Source organism: Solea senegalensis, linkage group LG2 (assembly GCF_019176455.1).
Source record: "Solea senegalensis isolate Sse05_10M linkage group LG2, IFAPA_SoseM_1, whole genome shotgun sequence".
NCBI classification, from domain to species: Eukaryota; Metazoa; Chordata; class Actinopteri; order Pleuronectiformes; family Soleidae; genus Solea; species Solea senegalensis.
In genome coordinates this window covers 28,713,288-28,722,368 of record NC_058022.1, presented here as the reverse complement: position 1 = coordinate 28,722,368, position 9,081 = coordinate 28,713,288, and positions in this window count along the sequence as shown.

The following is a 9,081-nucleotide window of genomic DNA, read 5'->3' as shown; positions in this document are numbered from 1 at the left end:
CATATTAAATGCTAAAGTTTATCAGTCCAAATGAAATCTTGAATTCACTGCCTTTTTTTTTTATCTTTTCACATCTGAAGCCATTTCCTCTCTTCCCCACCTCTACCACCTCCACATTCCCCTCCTGCTAAAACAGTAAAATGATATCCAGCCTGTGCCGTTGACTCCGCTCATGTTCAAAACACCAAGACACATTATGAAAAATTAATTACTCCTCATGCAGCTCCCCTTCCTCATTTCCATAAGATTTCCTTTTTCTAAAAAAAAAAAAAATGTAAAATTCATTTAAAGTAAGTGGTGACGTTGTCTTTGAAGATCACAACAACTAACATGGATCAAAGCGGAGGTTCTGTACGGATGAAGGCCTGATTAGCATAATGAAATTAACTTAGAGACAAGAATCTCTAATAGGTGTAAAAAAGCATTAACAATATTTAAGGAAAGTGCTGTTTGTGCTTGCAGTACAACAATTATGGAACTTCTTTTTAATTAACACTTTGTTGATTCACTCGTTTTTTTCATACACAACTCATTTCAAGACCCCTTTTCATTTTGAAAAGCCTCGTTTTTGCCCGTTTTTTTTCCCTCTCCCCTTTTTCTTTTCAACTTGACACACACATGATGATTCTTTGCTGTATTGTTTCTCTTAAATCGGGCCATGAAATCAATCTGAATTTGCATATTCACAGTGATAATTGCAAAGCTGGCAGATAGTTGTGCTATAATTGCAAACTAATGACTGCAAAATTATTTGTGAACTCCCAAGATATTGAGGGTTTTTCCTTTTTTTTTTTTTTTTTTCATCAACATCACCTCATTTGAGTGACAGCTCCAGCAGGTTAAAGGAGTTTACCACTAAATTTTCCCCTTTGAAGTCACTATTAACCAGAGTCACGGTGTCTTTTGCAGTCACAGCGTGTGTTCTGTGTATTACAGCATCCTGTTTGAGCTCTTGAGCTCATAGTTTCACTCTGAGGGGCTTAAACGTATCCTCCGCGTCCTGTGAGCGAAAAATACACGGCGTGTAAAATAAAAAAGGAACAAATCAATCCTGGGAGAGAAAAAAAAAACAAAACAGAAATCACAGTTTTTGACATAAGATGTTGAAAGGGTGCAGAATTTCTACCGTTTGTTTTCAGGACTTCTTAATGTTGAACTGGAATATTTTTCATTAAATGTAATATTTAAAAGTCCACACTCTGGATGCATGTGCAACAGCTGCGACGCTGATCTGTTGCATCTCACGCACCTCTGTTCACACGGAGAATGTCTACCGTGGATCCGCTGCTATATTTAGGGTTTGCTTTTATATACTCCTTCCAAAAACTCCTCTGTATTCAACTAAATGCCAGGACTCTTCAGAATGAAGCTGTGCATCCACTGAAACTGTGATGAAAGATCGTTTGTTTTTGCTGAGAAATGCATGCAGGTTCCAAAAAAAAGTCCTAAAAAAGAGCCGCATACACCTGAGACTCATGTCTCATGTGCCTATGAGTGATAAATGAGATGTTCCATGACACAGAAGCACCGGGCATGCATCCAGTATGGACCCAGACTAACATGCCATCAGACATTATCACAAATATGACAGCTTCTTTTTTTTTATCCTTTTGTCTGTGAACAGTTTAAAAGAAAATACACTGGGAGTGTACGTGTTCTCCAGAATCATTCCATCCCCTATTGCTACAGGATAATCTCCTAAATGAGGTCCAGTGAAGTCTGCACATGCAGTTATATGCAGTGCACCCCGTACTGTCTGCGGGGACCAAGAGAGACCAGCTTTAGCTCTCATGGTCACAGACTTACAGACTTTGATGCATTGTCCTCGTAAAGTCCTTGAAACCTCACGGTTGTCTCACTGTGAAATTGCAGTCCCATTTTTTTTCCAGCCTTTATACATTCCTGCACTCAGCTACGATGTCGATCACACAGGTTTGGTTAAGTCAAAGGAGCCGGTGCTTATTATGCAGGCTGGACTCTGCTGTTGTTGTTATCTAGTCACTCTGTTCCTGCTGCACAGGAGGCGATGTCTTTTATTTACTGCTTGTTTAGAGGAAAGAGAATAAGACCTGAAGTCGTTCAACTGTGCGGCTGCAGATAAAAGTAAGGGAAGGCAACCACCTACAGAAACTGGGGGATAAAAGGAAGGACAGAAGGTGGCAACGGATGGAGATAAAAAGAATAGAGAATTTGTTTCTTTTAGTCAACAGACGGGGAACTGGATTGTGAGAAAGCAGAATGCAATCTCGCTAATGTCAGTAAGTTGACTGTGTTTTGTATTCTTTGTGTTATTTAGTCTGTAATCTGACCAGCATTCATATCTGGGAGTCGGGTGTATCCCCCTGTCTTACTGATAGAGAAAAGAGTGCTGTCCTCTTTAGGCCTCGCAGTAATTGAAATAAATTACAAGAGCAGAGCATTGTTGTTATCTGTGGTTCGTTAACAGCACATCCCTCCCTCTCAGGGAACGCAGAGATACTGAGTGGAGGAGGAGGAGGAGGACCACGACAACAAGGTTTCAGTGACCCAGATTTAGTCTCAAAACATAAATAAATTAACAAGCCCCCATACACACACACAGACACACACTCCCATGCACACACACACTTGGACTCATTACACACCTCATGCATGTTGTCGGTTAATTGATTGACACAAAATTGACAAGGGTTTGTTGCATTTCTCTCTTTTTTAATACTCGACATTTTCACATGGACAGGAGAAATTAAAAATGCCATCTTTGGCACGAGGAGATGGTGGATTACATTTGTCATACTCTTTTGGAAATTGTGCAGACTAGTGAAAATCAATCAATCAAAGTCATCTCTGCAAAATGTTGAGCTTGCGTGGTTCTGTGTATGAAGTTGTGCATTGTCTCACACTTCAAATGTTATTTAAATCCTCAGACCAGATCATTTTGCCAGAAAACCAATTCATTTAAAACAAGGTTTTTTGTAACTTGACCTTTTTACGGCTATTTTGCTGAAGACAAATGCACTGAAAATAAGAATTTGAAGCGTTGTGGGCTGACTTTTGTGAAACGTCTATGTGTCTCCTCTGAAGCAGTGTTGCTTCTGTGTGGCGGACCGTTTAATGTCTTCCTCATGTCTTTGTTTTGTCTACTATACTAGCGTCTTTTTTGACAAAAGATGTCTTTTATGGTCATCATCATAACAATAATAATAATAATGATAATGATAATAGTAGTTTTCCAGAAAACATACTACAGCTGTGGACTAATGGCCCCTCTGGATGAAGAATGACCAAAATCAGAGTCTAAACTGACACCGGCCCATAATCCTCTTTATTCGCACTTCGTTTGTTTAGAGAACATCTTGAGAAAACAGGGTTCTTGTCCTTAGAAAACAGTCATAAAAAAAAACCTGAAGAATCTGAGACTGTGCAGGAGTGACAGTGTTTTTAAGCAGGCCTGTCTGTCGTGGCGGGCGTTTTAAGAGCATTCTCTGGCGACTGCCGTGACACTGCCATTCCCATGCCCTGGCGAATTCTTTCCTCAGATCCCAGGCATTTAAACTGCTCCCTCCCTCCCCTACACGGCTCAGGATGTAGCCAAAAGTCCACTGACCTATGTGGGAGTGGATATTTTGGAAGGCGGCCCTGGCTCCTTCACTCTCTATTCCTGTCCTCGCACGTTCATTAGCCCGGCCTCGAGAGTCAGAGTGTTTACATGTTGTTATCATTCCTCTCCTATCATTTTTCTTTCCCTGTTTTTTCTCTCTCTTTTTCCCTCCGCCGAGGCATGTTTTTTCTAGGTGGGGTCATCCGCTGTGATAAATGTGTGTATGTCACATTAGAATCACTATAATCACCGCGTAGATTAAATATACATCTATCGCGGTGAGAGACCCTGCAAAGTTTCACTCAGACGGACAGCAGCGCGTCGCGTGAGAGGAAGCAGAGTGCGCTCGTTACTTTGCAGTGCACGCTGCCGACTCATTATGTCCCGCACTGCACACGCCGCCTGCGGTTGCATCAGCAGAAGACCAGTGTTGAACTGTGAGCGAGTTGATCTGAGCGAGACGGCAATGATCTCTTTGGACGCCGCGCATTTTCCAGAATCTCTGAGCTGTTGATGTTTTTTTGGAAATGAAAAAAATGGCCACCGTGTTAGACTTTATTTACTTCAACTTTATCATTGCGGTCATTATCCTGAAGGAAATTTGCTCTGTAGCCAGACATTAAGCAGGATTACAGAACTCCATCGCTTGGTGTAAGAGGGAGAGAGGAGGGTATGAGGATGTGTACATAAATGTCTCACTGCTCATATTTGTGGTGATAAAGTGACACTGTATATGCTTTATACACTTATAAACACTTCCAAAGTACAAATACACTTCACAGTATATGTATATGGATAGATGGATGATAAATCAACACGTGTCATTCAGTAATCCAATAAGACTGTATAATTGACTTTATGAAAGAAGCCTGTAGTGATTAATCACGACTCTGTTTACACATCATTGTTGCATTATTGCTATTATTGTTAGAGGTCAAGGTTTGAGGAGTGAGTCTGTTTCTGACCAAGTCATTATTTACACTGGGAAGTTTTCCCAACCCGGAGCTCAGGACTTTCACATTACAGCCCAGCAGAGGAAATAATGACCTGTAGGTGCTCAGCTGTTGGAAGGAAATTGGTGTTTCTTTTCTTTTTATATTATTATACACCAAAGCTGCCGTGGTCTCCAAATCCCCCTCCCTCCAGTCTCGTCTCCCACACTCAGAGTTACATCACTGGAAATGTTTGCTGCTTTCTTTCTGGAGCCTTTTCTCACCTTAATTTGGTTCTTCCTACGTTGTGTTGCTGTTTTGGAGAAACGCTGTCACCGCAATTACTGAGAGGTTCTCGTTTCGTGGAGCTGACGTCTCATTTCTCCCTCAGAGGCCGGTTCTAAATACGAGCCACTTTGTTACGTTGGTAAAACTCTTTATAGTCATATAATATTTTATGAACGACCTAACAATGCAAAATATATCATTCTTGAGTCATTTCAACCCAAGGTAAATCCTTGAAATCATCATCCGGGTGCGGTACAAGTTTGTCAGACTGATTTAGGTTGTACGAAGAGGTTTGCACAACAGGCTCTTATTAAAAACACGGAACGACGCAATACTTCTTTTCTCAGGTCACGATGTTTCTGAAGGTTTTTAAGCTGACAATAATTATACTCTCTATTGCTCCCGATTTCTTTCCTCCATAACTCCCTCTTGTATTCCTCCAGTGGCCGGTAGATTCAGAGGGAAGGCTCATGAGAAGAAAGAAGTGGAGTAGTTGTTAGAAGTGAAGAGAATATAGGGCCCAATGCAACTAATCAACGTATTACTTGTGTCACACCGACTTAAATCAACTTTTCTTGAAGCCCGTAGATATTCCTCCGTCGTCTTTGAATGTTGTCCTGCGAGACCTGTAAAATATTTAAACTATTTCAGCTACCTGCTGTTTTAGTAGGTATAAAGCGGAGAAAGTCGAGAGTGGGTCTTTCATGTGTTTCTGACGGACTGTCACTTGCTCAGTGGAACAAATGTTCGTGTATCGTGTGCGCGGCGGACATGACTTTTCATCGCCATTAATCAAAATGAATAAACATGCATAATTGCAAAGAGCGGGGAGAAGTTAGGGAAATTCAGAGGGAATTTTCAATGCCCTATGAAGTATTAAAACGAAGCTTGGCCTCATTTCTCTTTTTTCTTTCTTTTTTTCCCCCCACCTAACCGTACTTCCCCACCTAGCTTTCTGTCGGCTGCGACGACATGTATATCCCTGGTTTTCATCACATGTGCTTTCCTCAGACACACAAACCATTAGAACAAAATATTTACTTTTTCGCAGACGTATTCCCGTACTTCTCCTAACTTTGATATTCCCTTTCATTTCCAGCATGCCACTCCCTCCCCCCCTTTTTTGTAGAAGTTTAAGAAATCTGTGGGTTTGATGTGATTTTTCCCGCCCTTTGTACATCATAGGCAAACATGAAAAAAAGGGCATTAACAGACAGGCAACAAGCTCAGGCAACAGTGGGGAGCTAAGATTGACATGTTTTTTTATTTTGACAGCACTCACCCTCCCTGCCCTTGCTTTATGATCATAAATAGTGCATGCTGCTTATTAGGAGGCTGCTGCCTCGTTCCCAGCTAGCGAGTGTGTTGCTTGCTGGTGTTAGCAGACAATTTGCCAGTACACATGTGAGACATTATTAGCGTTTCCCTTTCATCCTGTGCCTCACTCGCTCCTCTCTGTCTCTTTTTCCAGTCCTGTGCCATCCATGCAAAGCACTCTGGGATAGATTGTGCTCAATGATTCTGCACGCCGCTTGTCATGTAGCTAAATTTGATGGGAAAAGCACATCATTTCCTTCTCCTTAGATTAAATCTAACTAATCTGATTATGCGGCACAAACACCGGCGTATATGTAAGAGCACAGGCACACAAAAGCTTGCATGATGACAGAATTTCAAGATGTTTCACGTCGCTGGAATACAAAACAAGAAAAGATGGTGCTTTTAATGCTGCATGGAGCAACATCTGGCTCCAATTACCCACTGTGAGGTAGGTGCTCTATTATAAAAGGAAACTCAAAGGATTTCCTCTCTTAAAATACACGTTATCCCTTAATTCCTGCCTAAATTACCACTTAAGCAAGGCCTGTAATTCATAAAGCCTGGTAGTCGAGGTCTGTGTCCGTGCAGGCTGCAGGAAAAATCAACTCTGTGTCACCTTGACAGTGGAGGTAGATGTCCTCCAGTGGCAGAGTGACTCGCAGAAAGAGATTAGTAGCACATGGTCACACCTCTCCTTCCCTCAGATAGCACCATGCTGGAGTGGCGAGAGAGGTGAGGAGGAACATAATGGCTGATGGACCCCGTCTAAAAGGATATTTTGCAAGAGGTGGGGATGGTGCAAGGGCTGCGGGGTCTCCAGGGATCGATTTGCAAGTTGAGATCTGATTCACCTCTCTCTGACACTGACGCCAGGGGCCCAGGGCGAGCAGTCAGTCTCTGGTCAAGCTAACGATGACCCCCAACCACTACACCAGCCCCTAGCCTCCAACACTTACTGAGAATCACACACATGGAGAAAGTACAGGTCTGGGCAGAGAGGTAATTTGATGGTAGGTTCCCTCCTGAGGCTTCCTTTTGTGGTGCCAGCGCTGGTGTCACTAGGTCAGAGCTGAAGTTTTCCACTGCAGCAGTTTGAGTCGAGCAGAAGGGGGGGAACAACGGCCTGCTTTGCGCTCGCTTTCTACAAGATTAACAGCCTCAGCTGTACAATTTATGAAACATCAGAACATGGAAATTATTATATAATCATAACACTGGAAGGTCGCAATGTTCCGTTGAACAGTATTGATTTCAACCTGCATGCAAATCTCTCTTTGATCATTTTCCTCATCAGTCCTTGTGGCATTTTGTGCCAAGTTCATGTTGCGATCTGGGACAGAGTCAGTTTCCTTAACCACATCCTTCTGCAAATGCATCTGTATGTACTGCCCCAAAGAGCAGTTGTATACACTCATAAAAACCTGGTTGTGTAGCAGTGTTGTCATGTTCTTGTAAGTACAAGAATTAACCGCGAACAAATGGATACCCAAATCATTTAGCTGGGGTATCAAAATAGTTGTGAGGCATCTGCACAATAAAAACCAAATAATAAACATATGTTCTCAGAATAATCTGATCAGGGCCAAAGCATTGATCCATAAAACACAGCAGAATAATAAATCCTGACAGAATGATATCACAGGAGATTTCACAATAGACATTTACCATTTAAGTGAAATCTGCAGACTTTATTATAACCTTTATTCAGGTTGGTTAACATTTATAGTGCTTGTTACAATTCAAAAAGTTGTATTACACACAGTCCACATAAATACAGTAAATGATTTACATAACACAGTTTAAGAATCAGTACTTTTCTGACACTGGGGGGTGATATCTTATTTCCTTTTATTTCTCACAGGGAGGAAAATGAATCACAACCCAAAGATGCTGTTCTTTTGCCTGGATGCCTCTCATTTCTTTTCTCTTTTTTTTTTAAACCAGAAAGTGTTGAAAGCGCTGTGAACATTTTTCCGACCTGGAATTTTCTGACCCAGGAGTCCTGACTGAGCAGGTATTGGCACACCGCAGGCCGATTTCACAAGGTTTCGGGTGGATTTTTAATTAATGGAAACATCAGTCTGGACCTATAGTCCAGCAACCACAAGGGAACATCGTCTCCAGCAATCTGCCCCAACCCTGTTATTAAGTGGTAATTCAAACAACTCATTTATTTCATCAGGAACTGCCCTGAAAACAGGAGTTTCTTCTCTTCAACTAGTATTTTGTCAGGGTTACACAACCTGTATTAAGAGTATTTCAGTGCATATTAAGCCAAATGCACGTTAGTTATCGAAATACTTTTTTAGTCCTGCATTATGTAGTAAACTAATCTTTCCAAGGAGCTTCACAGACGAGCATTAACCAACTGATTCATGTTAGTGTTCACCTTTTATAGCGCGCTTCTGTTCATGTGAAACACCGTGAATGTGACCGTATCTTTCTTTAGCGAGGGGAAGAGGTGGCTCAGGTCTCTGGGAGTCTCTGGTAATTTAACACAAACACAGTGAGGGGAAACAGACTATTTCTGAAGGTAGTCATTCATCAAACACTGAGGAGAATGTCCAGTTGGTGGCTCCAGCAGGCTTAGAATAGCCTTTTGTTCAAACACCTTTAATAATTAAACACCTCCTCATCCCCTCAGGCTTCACAAGATTGAAGACTTTCGCAGGGGGGGAAAAATCCCCTTTCCCTCCCTTTGCTGTTGTAACCTGGTGAGCTCGGCGGAGGCGAGGTGCGGCCGTATCACCTAATGCCTTTTCCTTGCACTCAACAAACCTCCTCTGACTCCTTTAGTACACTCATAAAAGAAAATACTTGCCCGGCAACACATATCTTTTCGACACATTTTCAAAAGTGCAGTCGGACTGATAAGCTGGCTGTCTCAGGACAGTCCTTTGTGTCAGTGAGACAGTATTTGGGGATAGGAACGAGTATCTTTCGGTGGTCGGTTTCCTGACA